Raw genomic sequence first — 22,644 nt, forward strand, 5'->3', positions numbered from 1 at the left:
ACCTGACAGCTATGATGGTGGGTTGTTAGGAGAAAAATGAATTGTTTAGATATTTCACATGACTGCAGAATAATTGTGTTGTAAAAAAAACCCAGCATGATTGATACTCCACGAGAGAGTTTTGGGGGTAAATCAACACGGAATTAGAGAAAGAAGAAAGTCTTGTCTGCAGTGCTTTCTGTTAAGATGTTTTCTTTCCTGGCACAGGTAACTGATGTTACTGCAGGTTTTCCCACCAGCTGTCAAAGACAAAATATTTCTTGTAATATCACAGACGAGGAAGTAGCCAGAAGAGTAGAAACCAAACTACCTCCATCATGGTCAAGAGCTGGCAAGGCTCAGGCTACATTGACATCTCATATTGTGAAATATGAAGCTCAATTTTAGTTGTCTCTGATAAAGTATTTTCTCTCTTTCATGTAAGGATGATACTCTCCCGTCTAAGTTTGTATGTGCATGCTCTATGTTTGTTATAGGCCACTGATAAGGACACCGGGAATTACAGTAAGATGGCTTACCGGCTGATTATCCCACCTACACCGGAGGGCCAGGACAGCTTCGTCATCGAGACCTTCACAGGAATCATCAAGTCGGCCATGATGTTTCGAAACATGCGCAGGTCCTACTTCACGTTTCAGGTTATTGCCACAGATGATTATGGAATAGGCCTCAGCAGCAGTGCTGAAGTGGTGGTGAGTATTAAAGCGTTTAAAGTGTTAATATATGTGCATATAAATAAATATGTTGCGTACAGTGTATTTTTTGCTCATGTAGTTGTTTCTGTTTCTGTAACACTCTCAGTTTGTCCTTGACTTACATGTCACCTGCACACCAGTGGCATATTGAATGCATGCTGCTTCCACAGCATGGTGCCTCTGCATAAAACATATCTTTAAATTGTCAAATTACCTTGCAGTGTCACCTGGATACAATTCATTTAACAGGGGAACTTATTTAAAGGGACGTTCCACCAGTTTTAAAAATAGAATTTAATGAAGTCATCAGTCGGGAGTGCTGCAAAGCTTGGGAAAACAATATTTCCTTTGGTGGCTTTGTCATATCCAGAAATATTGTTTCATCATTAATCTACATTCTATTAAACTGTTGTTTGTGTAATTAAAGTGAAGCTACAACCAGCTAGTTAGCTTATCTCAAAGACTGGAAGCTGCAGGACACAAAAAGTCTGGCTTTGGCTAAGTAATACAAAGATTTACCACTGGCACCTTTAGAGCTCACTCAGTAATATATATTTTAAACTACACAGAAACCAAAGCGTGGAAATGACAGCTCCTATCTTAAAATGGGTTTTGTCCTTTTTTGTGTGTGTGTCGGGGGGAAAGATGCCTTCATCTGATAGGACAGCTTTACAGAGACAGGGAGAGAAAGGGGAAATGACACACACCGCATCATATCAGGACCGGAAATCGATCTGGTGACCAGCGCAACAAGGACTATAGCCTCTGTGCATGGGCGCCTGCTCTACCAGCTGAGCTAACCCTGCCCTCTAAAATGGGTTATCTCCTTACATTCACTTGTCTTTACCTCTTTTCTTAACAGACACAGCAAGTGCGTTGATCTTCTAATCTTATTCCAGACACAAATTCAAAAGCATCTTTCCCAAGGTTTAAAACTAATCTTTTATAGTATGCATTATGCACTGTGTGGGAAATTTGAAAGACTTTTCCAAGTTGCATTGTGGGTATTGAAGGCCTTATTGCTCTGGAGCTTTATGCATACAAGAGAATGTTTTAAAATAGAGATATCTTGGTCTCTGCTGCATAGATTTTTGGCAATTCTTTTTTCCCTTCTTTACTTGACTCACAACTTTAAAGAAGTGCAATATTAAAGCATCATAATGCAATATTTGTGATACTTGTGTGAGTTAGTGTCCCTGCAGTTACTGAGTGCCTCTCTGCCTTTTTGCAAGAGATTCACTCAACTGATCTTCCCTCGGATGAAACAGAGCTAAGACCCATAAGTGGAAGAGTTTGCTTTCAGGGCTTCCTGACTGAGAGCTAAGGTGTAAAGCTTGATCCACGTCTTGAGCCCAACTAACATAGTGCAAAACAGGCTTTCAGGTGCAAAATGAAAATAACACATGTGCCATTATCTCTATTACAAAACAGTAAACCATCAAATGATGATGAAGCTTTCACTTAAGGGTAAATAGCTGCAGATGTTTATGCAGTTCAAAGCTACCAATCCTATTGAATTATTCAGAATAAATACAGGAGGATCAACATGTAACCCAACCAATGGCAAATGATCTTATAAAACCCTAACCTATCAGCTATTGTAGTTTAGTTGCAGTATCACCTTGTGTTTTCTGTACAGCTTTCTGTGTGTCTTGTGTGTTTGTCTTACTCTCTGTCTCCTCTGGAGTTTTCCTTCTTCCCCTCAATAATAATTCCCCACCCCCCTGCTGTGCCTGGGTTCAGCTTTGCCCCCAATTCACTGATTATCTCCCCTGACTGTGGGCATGCTTATTTTTCATTTCAGTGGAACATATCTGGCTAACAAGCCTCTAACGAGACAGGAGAAGGGTCTGGGACATTGCCTGGATATGAGAGAGCAGCGAGTGCTTAACCATGGCGCTCCTTAATTTTCAAGGGGAAACCTAATTTCACAGGAGTCGCATGGGAGATTTGGCTTCAGAGCACAGTGGCGGTTGCCTATGCACTTAGCTGCAGGATAAGAATTAGGCCCTGTTAAGTTTACTGCATGGCACCAATACTATCAGGCAATTAGGGGGTCTCACTGGTCAGTCAGTGGAAGCATTTCAATGAGCTGACTAAATCCACAGCAAAGGAAATGTAAATAACTGGTACTTCATTTCATGTGCTTCTCTCTTGCAGGTTTCTGTGGTGAACGCATTGGACATGCAGGTTGTTGTGTCCACTGTCCCACCAACTTTAGTGGAGGAGCATAGGGAGGAGCTCATTAGGTGAGACATTTTTTAACCTAACAGATAAATCAAAGTGAAACCCTGTTTACCCTGTTAGTGAGAGAAAACCAATATGATGCTTGCATTATGGTAGACCTACATGTCTTTGTTTGTTTTCTATAAGGCAGGCTACGGGGTGATTATATGTCTTTGTATCCAAGCAAATTTTCTTGCCCCCTAAATTCCCCTTGATAATAGATTACCGGAGGAAATGACACTGTAAAAGGTACTTCAGTTTTTGCCCAGTGCTTTGCCAACAGTGGTAAAAATGGGTTTGGTCCAAGGTGACGCCTTCATTCACATAAAAATTGTATTAAAAGACTGTCACATTATGAAATATGTGGTAGTGGCAAAGAGCCATTAAGAAACCCATAGACTAAAATAATTATAATGTTATGTAATACATGTCCTTTGTAGTTTAACAACTAAAGACACATGAATTAAGATCCTTGATCAGCCAATAAGTCAGTTGAGTCTATTCTCAAGAGCTCCCTCTCCTAGTCCAAATTAATTAATGATGAAGATTCATGAAACATCTTTTTTCGCAGCTCTTGGGGCACACTGTTTAGTCTAATTAGTCAATCTAAAAGGCAAATGGGCGTTAATAGTTGTTGTCAAGAGCTTGCTGTGTCTTCCCCACAAGTGACTCTGCTCTTTAGGCTGAAAAACACACACATTAGTCATGTTAAGCTCTTTGGAGTAATGTCATCCGAGAGGTTTGGGATTTGGCACAGAACTTGTGATGATGCAGGGTCATTTTACCTGTGTGCTCCGACTTTTTATCCACTTTGGCCAAGGCAGACAGCCCGGATTTCCTTTATTGGCTGTAATGTCAGGTGTGGATTTCTCTTTTCCTGAATGAGATTATCAGAGCCTTGCTTTGCTTTGCCAAGAGTCCAGTGTGGAGAGGAAAACGGCTGCCCAATGGGACAATCATCGCCAGAGTGGGGTGCTTAAGATTGGTGGCTCACATATTGCTTTGGGCACAGAGGTGCCAGAAATAGCTTGGAGTACTGTGCACTTGGAGTAATAAATTCAAAGTGTATTAGTTCAGAAATTAACTGCTTCTTTGAATTTGAACCGTAATGGACCATTTTTACACGCCATCCATCTTACTCTGACGTCAAGCTCAGAACTTAGAGCCCAATACTGTAATAACAATATCATATCCTATAGACAAAGGAAATATTAATTATTATTATTGTCATTTTAATGCTTCCATGTTAACCAGAAAACAATACAATTTATAGTACAAATATGGAGTTAAGCCAGCATGAGGCAGCAGCTATGTTAGCATTCAAACACTTCCTAGCTTATATTTATTTTAGCTAGTAAGCAGCTGAATGCCACAACACTAATAAACATTACATTTAAGGTAAGTTGTATTATAAAAGACACAATCATACTTTGTGAAAAAGACATATTTGATCGACCATAAGCCGCCATCAGAGAATAGCTAGTGTTAACATAACCACCTAACATTACTACCACCAAATAACACTGAGTTGTATAGTACCACACAATTAAAATGCACCATTGGCATTCTGCCACTGTGTAGCTTGCTGTGTCATTAGATAGTAAATGTTTTAAATGGGATGTGTCTGAAAGCTACAGCTGCTGTGTGGCTGTGGCTGTTTGGTTATTAAGCATGTTGATTTAAAGCTTCAGTGATTAATTTTAGCTGGTTAAGAAACAAACTGAAATTAATATCAATTAATATTGAAATTATTACTAGAGAAGTTATTTTTAAAACTGCCAGTGTGGGTGAGGTGCCGGATGACTTCACTCAACAGCTTTTCTCTGACATTTTCATGGCAAAGATTCTCTATCAGAGATACATTCAAGAGATAAAAAAAATACACAATATACACATGTACAGCAAAGATTTAAAGGAAAATTATTTGTCCACAGGGGGTGCCAAAATCAACATAACAAATATTTCTACACAGTGGCATTAACTTAAAATAGGATCCAATTCTTGCTCATCACCATAATATGGAAAATTAAGAATGTGTCTTATTATTTTTCTTATTGAACTTTAAGTCTACTATAAATTCAAAACAGCAATCAAGCATTTGACCAAAAGAAAATGGCATGTTAATATGATGGGTTGTTATTTCATACACTGTAAGTCTGAATTGTTTTGTATTTGCTCTTTAAGAATTCTGGAGCGTCACGTTCAAGACCAGATACCAGGCGCTAAAGTGATTGTTGAATCCATCGGCCCACGTCGTCACGGTGATGGCTTTGAACTAGAGGACTACAGCAAGTCTGACCTGATGGTGTACGCCATTGACCCACTCACAAACAGGGCCATTTCTCCCAAGGAGCTCTTCAAGTGAGTGGGACGGTTTTATTACAAAAGTGCAGTCCCCCATTTGGGATAGATGAATGTCCTAATGTCCCTGCTATAATACGTGTTTTTCCTCCAGTCTCTCTCCTTACCCTCCATCCATACAGTGAGTCAGCAAATGTCTCTGTCTCAGCCCTCCTGGCTTCCTTCCTCTACTGTGTTCCCATTTTTAAACTGCCTTAACTTTCTTTTAAAGACTTTGATTATCCTGCAGGAGCACCAAATCTGTCATATGTCTGAGAGAGGGCAAGATATCAGGAGAAAGGAGGGTGGGAGGTGAGGGGGAAATAAAGTGAAGTGTGAAGAAGGGAGTATTTCAGTCAGTCCATCAACATGTCATGACTGTGCCTCAAAGGTCACCCCAAAAAGCCTGGAGATATGCCAGCCATATGTGCGGCTCTTTATGTTTTGGGACATTGAGATCCAGGGATCTCTGTGAGCTAAACGCTGCAGGGCCAGTGAGGGGCCGTGTTCACAAGCTTTTAAAGGAGCATGGAAAAAGTGCTTACGAGACATTTTACATCCCATCAGGTGGGGCAAAAAGTCTTTGGCCTTTGCTCGTTCTCCCCTTTCAAGTGTTTCTTCACTCGTCTGTCAAAGCAATCACACACTAATCTTGGAAAAGCGTCTCCATCAGAACATGTGGCTTGCCAATCAATAGAGAACACTATCTGAGTTGTCCCTTACACTGTCTATGTGCTCTACTACTTACTTTACATTGAGCTATCTGACACCATCATACCTTATACAAGCTACAAAAAAGCATCTCCCAGCTTTCTATATTTGGGACAACTTTAGTTCATTTGGAACAGTTCCACTGGAATGACATTTAGAGGTGCTTTGTGTATAAACCAAATTAATCTATTGACATTATCTCAGTGTCCTTGACCATCAGATGAGGCCTCCAACTGATTTTGTAAGTGTGGGGATTGAGGCTAGAGCCATGGGAAAGGGTGTCGCTGAGGTCATAAAAACAGCTTCCTTTTCAACAAAAGCCAGTGAATAAGGCTGTTATCTCAATTGGCAGCCTTTAAGAGAGCTCAGCTAATGTTGAAAGAGGCTTCTTACATCCCTGCTTTAAAAAGAATCCGCTTCCTTGGATACAGGTCCTGTCAGGAAGATAATTTTGACTTGAGGAGAAAGGCTGTTTATGAATGCAGTGCATGTCTGACAATATTGTGAGGTAATTACATGTAATATGCCTGTGACTTTGCTGTCAGAGGGAGGGAGAAGACGCGGTAAGTGGATTCTTGCATCCGAGTGCCCTTTTTGCCACCTTGAATCCAGCGTTCTCTCCAATCTGAGCTCTCTGGAGGACAGACTGCCAGCGAGAGACCAGTTGATGACCTTCATCTCCAATCATTTGTCCACCTATAGAGAAAACAAATATGACAGTAATTGGATGTGGCAGTGTGTTCACTCCGGTGATGCAGAATGTTTGAAAGGCACTCTGGTTATTGAAAGAAAACAACACTGACACAACAGTGGGTGGATTGCCTGTATAGTCAACACTAATTACCATTGTGATCTACGATGCCAGATGCCATGATTAATATGATTGTCTCTTAGCAGATGAGATGCTTATACCTACAGAAACTGAAGTTAGGTGACGCTGTAAACACGAAACTGAAACTTCATTAGGTTTATGTGGCAACCCGCTTATAAGCCATCAGCGGCATTTTACACTCCACATGCCAATGTTATGATCATTTGGAGAATGTTTTTGATCAACTAGTGAGTGCAGGTTAAATATTTACTCCATTTAAGATCTGCTTTGGTCTCCACTAACTTTGAAGAAACATTTACTTCTTTAGCTGCTTAACATGTTTTGTACAGGGGACGTTTATATTTCCTGTAGCTGAGAAATTACTGCAATAAATAAACTGTGCAACAAAATAGAAACAGTAATCTAGAAGACCAGCAGCCGTGCGTAAACTCAAACATAGCCTAGTTTTAATGCAATTTTTCATTTAGGATGAAGTTTACACTCTACTAACGTTTTGGATGTTACACCAGCTGAGATAGTTCCAACGTAAGCCTAAGTTACAATGTAATTCTTACACTTGGCTCCTAGTAGGTGTAAAGTCCTCCGTAGAGTATTGGCTGCCATGGCACGTCGTTTTGAAAGGTGGGATGAATTGGGGGATATTGAGATACAGAGGGTTCTCCCAGCTATATGATGTCTGCAACACAATATCCAAGAGAGAGATTTATCCTTTGGAAAAATGTGATGACCAAGATTTGCGCTCCTGAGTATTAACATATGTTGTGGTTGATAATTTTACCACTCAAAGTCACTGTTATTATATACACTGCAGATGAAGGATTTAGGCTATAGTTATCACCTTACTTTAGTTTGATTCAGCTGTCGGTCAGTTCCGAGAAGATTAGGCACGAAAAATAACACATATAATCCCTGCATCAAAATTGGTGCTGTCCTCTGATTGGCTGCTGGAAGTGTCAACGTCATATCTGCGACAAAGTTTGGGTTAGTTTGGACGTTACAGCCTACTAGTTAAGATGAATCTTACGTCTCTGTGGTGCAACCAAACAACGACACAGCTTAAGTTACAAACTAACTAGTTTCAACGTGTGGTTTAGTGACGACTTTACACCCTAACTTAGGACACAACTTGCTCACTGCTGGTGCAACAGGCTGCAGACAACTAAGCAAAGAGCTGAACCGTGTCAGCTTAGAGAGCCGCAGATTCAGATGATATTTATACGTAGGTTAATGTCAGAGTAATTCCTTTCAAATTTCAAAACTTTGTCATTAATAAAACATTGGTAGTGTAGAAATATTGATTATTATTGCTGTAATATAAATAATGTGTAAAGTTTGCGCGGTCAAGATCGAAAAACTGACCCAGCAATTCACTTTTTCGTCTTCTGCCTTTGATTGAATTCCAGATTCCTTGATGGGAACGTTCTGGAAATCAACAAGGAGTTCCAGCCGTTACTGGGTGAGGGCGGCCGTGTCCTGGAGATCCGCTCTCCAGATGTCGTTGCCAGTGTGAAGAAAGCAGCTCAGGCCGTGGGCTACACAGAGGGGGCTCTCCTTGCTCTAGCCATCATCATCATCCTCTGCTGCATCCCTGCCATCCTCATCGTCATGGTCACCTACAAACAGTGAGTACTCTCCCCTCAGTAATAATTTTTGGCTTCTGTGATCGTTAATCATCTTTAACAAGCTGTCAGGGAATAAAGAGGGAAATATATTTTAATTAAGGGGAGCTTTGTCCTGGGAGCTATTGTGTTACATCCATTTTTTCGCTAAATAATTGGTTTCTAAAAGACAAATCAGATATTCATTGTCGGGTTGTAAACCTTTGTTTGCATCCTGTACCCTGTGGCCTGTTTCTGTAGAATTTACAAAACCACACAGCATTGTTGAAAAGTTCCTATACTCACGTATTTAAGATGAGGATAAGGCACTTCTTGCTTGGTTGCTGTCTGTCTCTGTCTGCGTCTCTCTCCTTCTCTCTCTCATCAGACATGCTGACTGCGCACTCTGCTGGGCTAATCTCCCTGCTCATGCTCTGTGAAAGCAGATTAATTAACACTCATTTGTGACAAATATCTACAGCCAATTGTGACCGTCACAGTGTGACTTCACGCTACTTAATCATCACTGCCTGACACACACACTGTAAACAGTGCTCTCTCCGTCTCCATCACTCACACACATTGCAGTCTACACATAAATATGATGTTTTTGTTTACAGCATTGCTCAGATCTTTGAGATAATTGAACTCTTATTTGACAGAAGTCGGGTTCTTATCCCATCTAATACTTGGTATGCTTCCAGTGTCTTAACTCGCCGATGTTTGGGGAGTGTTTATTCACAGCAGATGGGCGGAGTGGTTGTCCTTACGCAAATGCACAGACCAAACACACAGCAGAAAGCTGTTGATGGTGACATTAGACCTAACGCACAAACTGTCATAGCAGATGGTGCTTTGTTGGTGGCAACATTGCTTTGGTAAATTTAAATGATTTAGGAAATCATTTTCTCATCGCTGCGTGTCAACATAATATGCTGTAGCTGGCTTTTGGGATGAATATGATTTTTTAAAACATGAATCTGTTTATTCATGTGGAATAATTGAGTTTTGTTGTGAATAAGTCATGGTGGCACCAAGCAAGGAAGATTCACTTAAGAAAAAAGCTATTGCGACTTTTGCATGTCGCCCTGCAGTCACTGCTGGAGGCTGTGGTGCTTCCTGCTTTGCATAGAACCTGCAGAAATTTCTCCTGGTTTTTTTTCTGGTTTTAAAAATACACCCTTTTTGATGAAGACATTCCATGTCTGAGTTTAGACTGTATAAACAATGCAAATTTTTTTATCAAATGCATGTCTCTATTAAAAAATGACATCTTCACATTCAGTGCAGTACAGTTACAAGCTTCTCAAACTATGTAATTACTAATCTCTTTTTGTCCCTTATCTCTCTCCCCTCTCGTCTCCTCGCCTCCCCTCCGATGCAAAACCCATCACCAGGTTCAAAGAGTAAGTAATTATTCCTCATGTTTAACAAGTGATCTCTCTTTCATTGCGTGAATCTTCATTATTCATTAATTATTTAAAGATGAGTCCAATGTGTGAAGATGATGAACAAAATTCATGCCGGCTAATGTCACCCTGTCTGAAATGTCTCCGGCTTAATGAAATAAAGCAACACTGATTCATCTCGTAGGTTACAGATTACACAATGAATGTTTAATTTGGCAGAACAGTTTCTCTTCATGTGGAAAATCTGCTGAATTTCAAAAGGGAAAATCAACCCAGAGTCAACAACTGTCGCTGTTCTGTACTAATATCCTCTCGTTCATCATGTTGCACACTTTTCAAAGTCACACCTCATGTTTCTTATAAAACCTGTGCTCATTTAAGTCAGAACTAAAAGCACAGAATAGTATTAGTGCTGTGAATGCAACAGATTTGAAAACAAGTGAGAGCTTACACCTGACTCCGTAGTTGTTAGATAATATGGTAAATGTAATTTTCAAGCATCTTTGGCTGTTTTGACAACACCAAAGACTTTAAAGTTTATGACTACAGCACCACAGATCATAGTAATAAGAACACCGTCCTCCAAGGTGAATAATCTCTGGTGCTGTATATCTCACTGACAACCAACACTTTTAGCTCCTCTCATCTATCAGAAATACACAAGTAACTGATGAGATGATTTAAATAAGCTGACAGGATCTGCATAATAAACCAAGGCTAGATCACTTTCTGGATTTTCATACGGGAGGCACATACAGACTAACATTACTTTGTTGTGATAACCATGCAGCAGGCACATACATATATGCTTACATACTAGCTTTAAGAAATTAAATCAGTTGAAAAATATCATAGTTGAGGTTGAGTTTGTGAAAGAAAAATGTCAGGAATGCTTTTCTTCTAACGAGATCACATTGCAGCTTTTCAAGAAGAACAGCTTTACAAACATATACCTTGAGATGACCACTATGAGTCTTTCTTTTCCCATCCCTTGCATGTCCAAAACATATAAAGCTTCAGTTTTACCACCAATGATCTCACATGATCCAAACACATGGTTAATTAATGTTGACACTGCATAAGTTATGCGCTTGCCTTCTCTATTTTTAACCGCGCTATCTAGGAGGAGTTCATTTGAATCCAGATTGGGAAAAAACATTCGCTGCTTACATGTTTCAATTCTGTAACAGCACAATAACAAAGTCCATCACTACGCCTTTGTTCTTACACATTGAACTACACAACAGTGTAATATTGTTGTGCATATGTGTGATTACACTTTGTATTATGATAGTATACATTGCTATCATCTTCCCTCATTACACCTCTGTTACTAACTCCAATGGCGGATCAGAGGTGTGATGTCTTTGCTGCACCATTCTTCCCCCTTGTGTTAAACATTGCACACAATAATTTGAGAGCCTAAACACTTGGGCTTTGGGTTGATTTTTCTTTATAGTTGACTGCATGACATTTTCTCTATGTACTTTTGCATGCAGACTAGACAAACTCATATCTCTTCATATCTCTGCAACTGTAATTGTTAACTTTGTGTGCAGGCGACAGGCAGAGTGTGCCAAAACTGCCAGGATTCAGATGGCTTTACCACCTGGAGGGAAAGCAGCTCCGGCGGCTGCTCCCAGTGCTAACCTCTATGAAGAGCTTGGTGACAGCAGCATGTGAGTCAACCCTACCCTTTATTATCCATCTTCTACCCCAGCTATTCCTATGAGATCAAGCTTAGTGTATCGTTCACCTCAGGATTCCTTTCTTGAAATTGCTTTAAGGTTCAGTGCTGGTACTTAAGCCGCAGTATTTTGCTGCTTGTTGTCTAGAATTCAGAATCATATCGTACCAATTACTGCTCTCTTCTAAGGCAAGCTCTGCAAGATAACCTCAGACACCTATACGTGCTTCTTTAGATATATTAGTGGCTGCAATCAATCAGTGGCTCTCCATGCTCTTTGGCTTCATAACCACAACACACTATGTAGGCACAGCATTCTCTGCGCCACTTAACAGCTGGTGATTCCGCTTTAGCGTATGTATGTGTTTCTAATTTGACTGCGTATGCATATTGCAAGGCTCTCCCTCAAGGTAAGAGTGTTTAAGTCCATAACATCCCACATAGTTGGAAACAGAAACAAGAAGAGAATCAGGTCTGTGCCTTGTAATTGATTTTGTTGTTAATGTCTTTAAAGCTTCCTTTGATTAATAGCAACTTCGATTGTTTCCTGAGTGTGCCTCTACATCCAGAGTGTTTTGCCATCTACACAATTCGGATTTCAACTTACATGTTACATTCCCCTCCCTTGAATGCATAATGAAATGTTATGACTGCGGATTAAATGAGGTTGAATTGAAACTGCCGCCCCTGCTGGGTTTAATAATTTTGATTTACAAGCTTGTTAAAGAAATCAAGCTTCTAACGACTCGAATACGATTAAGAAAAAGCAAATGGAAATTTAACGGCGTGCATGTAAAGAGGTTGGCGATGTTTACAGCAGATGTGACCAACACTCAACAACAGAGCACGCCCTTGTTCTAAAGCGGGAGAAAAGCTCTCATGGGGGACATGTATTGTAGCTGAGTGTCATGTATTTAGGAGTCGTATTTCCAGCCTGTACTTGAGACAAGAGGCGCTGGTCTTATAAACAACACCATTAAAGAACCTTGAGCTCAACATAAAGTTTTCCATGAGAAAGATTTAAGTGTGTGTGTGAGGGGTGTGAGTGGTGTGTTGTGAGGTGTGTAATGTGTGTTGTGTTTGCACAAGCGGCCCTGCTTACTCTAAGAAGCAAACAACAAATAAATCAGTGGAGTGTTTACCTTCAAAATGCTGAAAGTTTATTGTGAGCCCTTACATTTCAAACCTCACCTCTATCATTTCTTCTTCTTCTGTCATCTTACCATAATTTGTGTTTCTGTCTTCCTCCTGTCTCTCTGGATTCAGCTGCAGTATAAGTAATCTCAAAACACCTGACGTATGTAGGACTTTGAATAAGATCAACTTCAATGAAAAAGAAAATAGAAGCAGAACCCTGGTTCCCCCCTCTTGGTCATAGCTTTTTGAAGAACATCCATACCACTGACTGCCTGTAAAGATGGACGACATGTCCCCACCTCCTTATGCAATACAAAGTGAAGCCAAAGCAAGGGGCTGACCTCTTGCACTGGCCATGTTTTTGGAGCCAGAGTCTAAGGGCCCGATTCAAAAAAGGATGTTCAGTATTGCATCCTGACTTCTTTTAACAATCAGTTTGTGGGGCGCTGGTGGCCTAGCGGTCTAAGCGCCCCAATACAGAGGCTACAGTCCTCATCGCAGGGGTCCCGGTTTGATTCCCGGCCGATCGACCTTTCCTGCATGTCTTCCCCCGCTCTCTACTCCCCACAGTTCCTGTCTCTCTTCAGCTTTCCTATCAAATAAAGGCAAAAAAGAGGAAAAGGGCAAAAAATATAACTTTTAAAAAAATAAAAATAAAAATAATCAGTTTGTATCACACTTTGACAAACTTTGCTGCGGAAATGCTAAGAAGGGCTTTTTTCAGGGATCTGTCAATCTTCTTGTCTGCCGCCTACCCAGCAGCAGCAGTGCAGGCTCTGATAATAACTATATAGAAATTAGTCAATCTTTGTGCTGATGGTTTACTTTTATATGTCATCAAGAGACATCAATATTCATCTCAGGTATGTTTCTAATAGGTAAAAAAAAAAAAAAAGTCCCACAGGGAGCTTTAACTTACAGATAAATTGAGGAAGATCTCTCCTGTTGGCCTCAGTCTACAGTGTAACAATCTTCTTGAGTCAGTTTGAAGTGAACATTAAAGGCAGACACTTAAGTGACAGAATTAGCATTGTTACACCTTATGTCTGAGTTAGTCCTTTTTCTTGCTGTTACACTCTAATGCTCTGCACACAGAGCCACAGGAACTACACTGTTAACTAAGCTAAAACTAAAATCAATGATATGTATTTTAATATTTTAGATTTCCCCATGTCCCATCTGTTAAAATGGAGAAGGCGGGGCTTGATGACCTATAGTGTTGTCAGTCAGCAATGTAGGCTCTTAATGTGTTGGCTTCATTTTGGGGGGAGACTGCTATGTCATCCATCTTTTTGTGCAGTGTGTTTAATGCTTTATTGAATTAGCAGAGCCTGTATTGATAGATATAAAATGAAGCTGTTGGAAATCTTTGTGGAAATGATGTCACCTCTGTGTAGTCCGACAAAGTGAAACTCCCTGAGTGTTTAGATGTACTGCAGTAGATATTACTGAAGCTGTCCCCATCTCCTTCAGTTGTCTCCTTGTGTTTCCCTTAGCTGCTACTTTCAATTCTCTAAGTGTTGTGACTGATTAAAACTAGTGTTTCCAAACAAGCTTATGTTGGTTATTGATATTGTGCTGTATCTTTGGCCCAATGCCCAGCATATCTCTTACAATTATTATCTTACTAATGTTACACATTTCATCTTAAGCTTACATTTAGGCTTTTTCAAGTTCTTTTCTTTCTGTGTAGGCTTTGCAGATATTGAGACGAAGCCATTTATCAAGCTATTTGAGTAAATAAACCAATTTACTCACACAATTTAAACAATCACAATACTTCAAATTATAATTAGTTAAGGTGCAGAAACAATTGGTAGTTGTTTCTTTGCCTCACCTTTGTTCCTTTGCTTCACTCCCCTTCATACTATCAGTCTTTGTCTGCTTCAAGCTTTTTTTTTCTTCTTCACCTCCACCTTTACCGGGGCAGGGCTAAAAAGTCTGTCATGGAGGAGGCTGAACACCAGGAGGATTCTTAGCGCCCTTGCCTGTCGTGCCATTGCAGCTCGCGGCAACGGAACATGGCACGTCAAACTTGCCCAAGTCATCAAGCAACGTGACCTTCCTCTCTGACCGCAAGCCCCTCACACTCACAACCCTGTTTACGAGGACAACAGTACCCTGGCAGTCCTGATGACTTCTCACAGGGGAAATGTCTGTCTGAGAAGCAGTTCTCCTTTTCTCCTTCCCACGCAGCGGGGTCAAGCGGCGGTCTGGTCAATGCCTGCTCGCATTCACGGAGGGCAGCTTGTTACGAGACGCCAAGAAGGCAAGCTCTTATGACTCCGGATGAGTGGGAGCTGCAGATACTCCAAGCAGCTATGAGGGCAGGAAAAGGCGAGAGAGTTTGGACATGCTTAACTGAGTGGCAGCATAGAGGAGCAAGCTGTCAGTCCGAGAGCAGGCCAGACAGTTTGAGCAACAGGCCCTCCAGGAACAGACCCTCAAGCAAAACAGAGACTCCCTAGGCTCCCTGTCCTCTTTTCTTTTTAGAGATCGAGACAGTGATGACATGCTGGGGCTGTCCCTCAGAATCCCTGCTTTCCATTATGGGACTACGGCCCTCTTCTGTTGGCAGGGATGTGCCCCCAAGCATTATCATCACTCAGGCAGACGAGTCATGGCCCCATTCTAGCCAGAGGCCGACACCGCCTATCCTCAGGAAGTTTAGCTCCAGTATTTCCAGCTACATGACAGTTCAGCCGTGTCAGATCCATGTGGAGATCATTCCAGACCCCTCCAGAGAATCCACCGCCTCCACCTCCACAGCGACCACGTCCACCTTCCCCTCCAACTTCCCCTCCCTGACTCCACCATACTCCCCATCTCCGCCTCGAAACTTTTCAGAACCTCCTCTGACCCCTGCTCCCCCTCCTCCCCCTCTTCCTGTCAATAACTCATAGCTCCTCCTCCTTCTCCTCCTCCTCCTCCTCCCCCTCCTCCTCCACCTCCTCCGCCTCCTCCGCCACTTCCTCCGCCTATCTCACCTACTAGCGATCATTCACGCCCCTTTGTCCAGTTTGTTCCAACCTCTCTGCCGCCTATGTCCACGCTTCGTCCTGTATCAGAGCGGATACACCCCCCTCCTACTGACCCGTCACAAACAGGTGTCTGGGAAGAAGGAAAGAACTCAAAGGGATCCTGAAGAACATCCAGAATCTTGCTGACATAGAGAGATCTGTTGCCAACCTTTACAGCCAAGTAGACAAAAAAAGCAAGGTGCCCAAGTTTAACAAGAAGCCACAAATGACTGAGGAATCAAAGGGCGCAAACAAACTTCAAGGCTCTGAGCCTTGCAACGGGCAGAGCACGCCAAACATAACCCACTCTGACACTGCAGATAAAACCAACACGAGTATGAACTTTGCTGAAAATGGAACAAATCATCTAAACGTGGAAGCGGAAGTTCAGGAGACGAGCCAATTGATCTCAGACAACCCTGACACTGAGCCCATTGAAGACTCTTTCTCTCAGACCACACTGTTCTGACTTCTCTTCCTTGTCTCCACGCTCTCATTATTCCATTTCTATGTCTCCATGCCTGTTTTTCTGTTGTTTCCTGAAGCTTTTTATGGTTTTTGCGCAGTTGGTAGCATTTCATATGAGCTTTGGCACAGTCTGAAAAGACAAAATCCTTTTTTTTCTCTCTTGATACTTTTATGGAAATCCAATTTAACTATCACCTGCCAAGAAATGTACTCAGCTCTGCCACATTTGTTGCATAGTGTGCTTTAAGGCTTGCATTATGACATAAAGGATGCTTGCGTATACAGTATCAGTTTGGCTCGGTTCATTTGCATTTTTTACTCGTGTGAACTGCTTTGAGTTCAACGACACTGTTAATTATACCCTGGAGTCACCAGATTAGGAGGTTCATGATGTTACAAGTGTGTTATTTGAGTTTATAATCTTAACATTAAAATTTCATCACCATCGATAATTTAATTAAATTATACTTAACACCAACATTTTAAAGTCTGACAACCTAAGGGTGTGATTCACACCATTTCCTGGCTGCATACTGTTGGTTTTGGATTTTTTTTACTTTCTCTTAAATATGAGCTTGACAGTTTCGGCTGCCGTTGCTGCCTGCAGAATCCAAATTAGGCAAAGTGAAAATTATAATGTTAGATGTTTTTCAAATGAGGTGTAATTACCTTAGCTGTTGTAATTACCATATCTGTTAGGAAGTTCCCAAAGGTATGCAATTTTTTTTAAATATACTTTGGAGTGCTAAGAAAGGATAATCACATATTTGTCAGTGAACCATGTTCAGAAAAGTTTATTGAAAAGTAACTTTATTTAAGGTGTGTGAATACAGGGATGAACGAATGTGGGATATTAACTCTCCAGATGCATGATGTAATGATGCCTTTGCGCAAGGCAACAGTAGAACATGTACATTTTAACAAAGATAAAACTATAAATATTTTTGATAAGGGCTGTCAGGGATTAAGGTCTGAGAATAACATGATTTTGTCTTTTTTATTTGCATCTTGTTTTGTCCCTTTCGGCACACTGTAGTTAATCAGCCGCAGTGTCTTCTTGCTTCCTGCTGCTGATGGAAAATAACGACAACACAGCGCTTTTCAGTATCACATTTCACTTTTAAAAACTCCCAGGCGGCTTAGTTGAAAAGTCCAAAATAATTTGCATTTCATGTCAAACTGAATAAGAATATCCCAATATCAAGCATAACAGGTACGGCTAATCAGACTGGTGTCAGCAGGTAACCACATCACAAAAGCCAGTAGAGGGCTACTTCAGAGTGTTCAAATCACTACAGACTCTTTGAAACTGTTTCCTACCTCCAAGTAAAATTCGTTGAAACAGACAATAAAGGAAGTTGCCATAAAGAATATACTAAAATGCAGCGATTCTTACAGATTTGGGCAGCTGTGGCTCATTGGGTAGAGTTGGTTGTCTATCAATCTGAAGGTTGGCGGTCCGATCCCAGCTCCGGCAGTCACATGCCGAAGTGTCCTTGAGCAAGAGACTGAACCCTGAATTGCCCTCTGTTGTTCAGAGGTGTGTGAATGTGAACGAATGAGATTAGCTCTACCATCAGTGAGTGAATGGGTGAATGGGTATGAATGGGTGAATGTGAGGAGTAGTGTAAAAGCGCTTTGAGTGGTCAGAAAGACTAGAAAAGCGCTATATAAGTACAAGTCTATTTACCATTTACCATTTGAAAAAATGTTTCAGAGCACTGTTTTATAAATTATAAGCTATATTACATCAAAAAACTCTCTCATATGATGGTACACAAAGAGGCACAAAAGTAAACCCTGTTATTTAAATGTAACAGTTGAATGCAGACTGTTTAAGGCCGGCACTCTTAATTGAAAACATCTTCTCATTCTGGTTGAAGCATCCACAATAAAACATGTCCACTGGTTTCTCTAGCGGGCTCGAGTTGAATGAAGAAAGCCAACCTCTGGGGGACCTGTCTACTCACATGTCAGTACAGGTCCCCCCAGCATGATAAAATAGTCACTGTGATGTTCAGTCTCACACTGGAAAAGGCTAATTAGAGAACCAATCAATCGTTAACCAGGGCTGCTGCCTATGGGACTGTCAACCGCTGTTAGCTTCTCCTTTTTCTTTCCCATCCTTCCGACCTTCTGCCTGTCCCATTCATCTCTGTTCCTCTCTCCCACTTTCTCTCCCCCTGTCATTAGCTCTAATACGTTCCAATCCTTGGCCTCCTTTTGTTAATCTTTCCCTCTGGTTCCCTGGAGATTCCATTACCTTCTCAACACTCATTGCAATGCGGCACCTGTCCCATCGCTCTTCGTTTAAATTTTCTGTCTCTGTGCAAGTTTTTCCACTTCCACTGCTCTCTGTCTTTCCCTCACATACCCTTCATGTGTTTGTTTCACCCTTCGTGCCCTGAGGCTAATGGTCCTAGCATACCTCCCTCTCCCCAGCAATGTAATCTTTGATTCATCACACCTCTCCCTGATGGCAGATCGAAGGCCTGCTAATTCTGTATTCCATGTTCACTACATGGGGTTAGCGCTTTTGTAAGAAGGGCCAGCAGCTCGCATGCTGTTTTTTTTCAACCCATAGAGCAGAAAGCATTAATGGATGGCATTCTTTATTTTTCACGCTGGGTTTATCATTCTCTTTTGTGCTTCAACTAATATTTCAGTGCAGCACCATGATAGAAAGAACACAAGGAAGATCAAATCAAAGCTTCATATTGTTGTTAAAAATTAAACCCTGAGTTTGAAAGTTGGGGAAGCTGGCAAGATAAAGTAAGATTTAAAAGTATCCAGCATGGAAAATGTAACATCTACTTGACTTGAACAGTTTGGTATCTTTAATCAGCAGACAGACTTATTTTATTTTTATTTTGGCAGAGTATTTGATTTGCTGTTTGCTGTAAAGAGAATGTAATGGGATGTAAAGAGAATTTTAATGAACAAAAATAGAAAATTTTAGCAAAATACTGTACCGGCGCAGCTTTGGAGTAGACGGAGATGGGGAAACTTTACTCCTAGAGCTTTCTTCCAGGAAAAGTTTTAGTTTGTTGATTCAAGTCAAACTTCAAAAGTACAATTTGAGTTAAAAGTTGAAAATTGGTGATGACTCATCTAACTGGATCTCAGTATAGTATCTTCAAGCAAATACAAACCAAACCCTATTTGAAAGATAATAGTTCATATCTAAAACATGGGTGCTGTCAGGGATTTTAGCCCAGCAGAAATATTACATTGGGTCCCACTTTACTTTGAAATAAACATAAGGTGCTTCTATAAGAAGGGTAAGTACTCAGTGAAGAAACCCATCCCATCATGCCCTCGTACCAATGTTCTCCATTGATAAGTTACATAGCTGACCACAAGGTTCTTTATGTCCACCACAACCCGGGATAGATGGGGATAGATGGGCACTGATAGCCAGTACATCACTGGGGTTTTGAAGTGGGCACCTACCATCACCGGTGTTTTGCTAAATTAAGTCCACGACTACTTGTGGAGGCTTAACAGTTAGCTCTGGCATCCCAGAGTCACACCCTTCCATCCCAGCCCTCTAACGCCCATCATATTCACAAGCAGTTCCTCTGTATTTTACATTCCAACTTATACAGAAATGCCTTGTTCAACAGACTCAGGCTCCATTCATGATTTACATACCTTTCCCTGTGCTACAACCCCTCCACATGCTACTTCCACTGGACAAACCCAAACTTCCAATCATCTGTTCAGCTTCTGTTGACAACTCTGCATATCTAAGCTTTTTCCTTTCATAAGTCTCCTCCACTGAGTCCTCCCAGGGCACTGTCAATTCCAGGAAATAAACTTTCCACTGTCTGGTCGTCCACAGTACTATGTCAGGCCTCAGCTTAATGCAGACTATCTCCTTTGGAACAACAAGTTTCTCTCCCAAATCTACTGCATCTCCTAGTCATTAGCACTCTTCTGGTGCCTGTTGGTACCTACCTTCTTGGCATTTCTCTCCCTCATAAACAAACAGAATGGCTGCATTCTTCCTTACTACCACAAACCATCCCAACCAAATGTAACACTGTTCAGACATGAATGCAACAAAATAGACATTTCTGCTTACACCTTATCTCTGGGGGAAACAACATACTTTCTGGGATTGACATTATACTAACTCATAAACATAGGCACAACCTTAAAGATCTAAAGCAATAAATTGCAACATAAATATTTGTGCAGCTGTAACTTAACTTAATACTGCATTATCAATACTTAAGTGCACAGCAGTACACAGGCACAGTAGTATTGATTAGAATTCTGACACTGCCTACTTGAGGAGGAAGAAACTTATGTTTTTATGAAGTTCTTTGACTTGTAGTGGATTACTTTCACATAGTGGTAAGAGTACTGTTCTGCATCTTTATTAGAGATAGCCTCAGCCTAACAATATTGCCAACATTATAATACCATATTAACTTCCCTCTCAAAGCTAGAACATGCTCAAGCTAACTCAAGCTCATTATCTCTGCAGCTTCATTCTCCTCGTGGTTATGATGTCCATCAGCCTCCCTGACACACACCTGCTCCTCTGTATCAGCCAAACAGTGCCACACACAAACAAACACATACACACCTCTCCTCTCCAGCTGTTGGCTCCACAGTACCAGACCATGCCTGCTGCAGGGACTGCAGTGTCTGTGCATATTTGTGGCTTCTTTTGACTGTACACGCATAACTTCTCCATACTCTTGCATTTTTGTTTCACATCCATTTGACCATTTTGACACTGGCGCATCACATCATGGTATCATTCTGGGCAGCTAGAGGTGATTGTTCCAAGTTTTGAAACAGGATTTGAAGCATTTTATGTAAATAGAGGAGTTGAGCTTTATAGAGGCTGACTTAATGTTGCATTATGTTGCCAATGTTACTCTAAATGTTACAAAAGAAAGGTTAAAAATGTAATGTTGAAAACAATTAGCTAATGTTCTGATACATTAAGGGCCCCTATCAGTCATGGGCCCTTAGAACCATCCTAACTTTAATCACCCATATGTTGCACAAGTTCAAAAAAATGCTCAGAAGCCCTTTTTGTTGTAACAAAACATCAAGCTGCTGTGAAACTTGATAAAACATAATGATTTCTTGTTTTACAAAAATCGCTCAATTTTTAGGAAACTATACTTTCTGATTTGATTCATATCGGAACAGTAATTATGGAGCCGTAGCAACTAGTAGCTGGTTAGCTTAGCTAAGCAACCTAGAAAACAGCTAGCCTGCACCTTTATTAGCTCACTAATACACATTTTTTTTATGTTCTTGTTTACTCCTGCCAGGAATCAAAGCATAAAAATCCCCAAACGATCTTCAGTGGAGAGGTTATGCAGGGCCAAGAAACAGTCCAGCACATAACCCCCACAAAACCACAGCTTGATCTTGATATTTTGATCTGTGTTTGTACAGATTGAATAAACAAGATGTAACATGCTAATTGGTTAGCTTTGGTGGGTCTTATAGGGGAAGTTTGTTCTCCTATAACAGAGCCAGACAAGCTGTTTCATCAGTCTTTGTGCAGGGTTGATTGGCTGCTGGCTACAGCCTCATATTTCTCATGTAACTCTCAACAAGGACAAGTCAATTTCAGTCTAATTTTTGCATAACTGGGTTTGGTAACTTTGTTTTCTAGGTTGAGGTGTTTATGCAGCAGTGCGATCTGTCTATTTTTAGCATTTTCTTCAAAAGTTTAGGTGATAGAAAAAAGGGAAAGCCTGTTGTTATTGAGCTCAACATCATACCACAGAAACAGTTATAATGCACCGGGTTCTTCAGTAATCCAGTCACTTTTTCATTCTTATTCCTCCTCTCTCCCATCACCCATTTCTCCCCCCCAAGTCTCCTCTTGTGAAAACTTCCTACGGCTGCTGTCCACTGAGCCATTTTTCTTGATGTTGCAAGAAGCAGCAGTAGCCAGCAGCCAAGCCAACAGGTCATCCATCAGATCCTTCTCCCATCATCCACTCTGCCTGGGAGGTGTGGCCATATGGCTGTGCCCTGTCCCCTGCTCCCTGCCCATAATAACAGATTACAGCTCTCCCGAGGAAGCTCACATCATTGCTTGGCCATATATCTGAGTGTGAGAGTCGTCATTATTTATGGGCTGGGACAGGTTACAGTTGTACGCTTGTGAACCTGGAGGTTTCAGACAGGGCTCGCTGTTTCTCATTGACTTGTGCTGAAAGCTCTGCGGATGGACTGTAATCCTCGGGTGCAGCTTTGAGTTGTTTTTTATGTGTCTTTTAGTGAAAGATTTACCACCTTCAACTTAAAAAAGCATTTCCTTTAACTCTGAAGAGAAGTTGGCACATTATGACATTCAAACCGTCGCCAGTTTATTAATATTCTACGAGTCAGTAGTTTTTTTTCATATCTGCTCAGAGATGTTTTAGATAGTCTGTACAAACACTCCCTTTTTTGGAATTTCAATCTTCCCAGTCCTTGTATTTGCATTTATTGTTTCTTTTTTCTCCCTGTTTGGATGAGATAAGAAACGGGGGGAC

At 41.0% G+C, this 22,644-nt stretch overlaps 1 pseudogene; it reads left to right on the forward strand.

Moving 5' to 3' along the window:
• LOC117812101 overlaps positions 1 to 22,644 on the forward strand; it is a 294,303-nt pseudogene that overhangs the window by 262,377 nt on the left and 9,282 nt on the right.

The sequence above is a fragment of the Notolabrus celidotus genome, chromosome 4 (assembly GCF_009762535.1).
Source record: "Notolabrus celidotus isolate fNotCel1 chromosome 4, fNotCel1.pri, whole genome shotgun sequence".
NCBI lineage: Eukaryota > Metazoa > Chordata > Actinopteri > Labriformes > Labridae > Notolabrus > Notolabrus celidotus.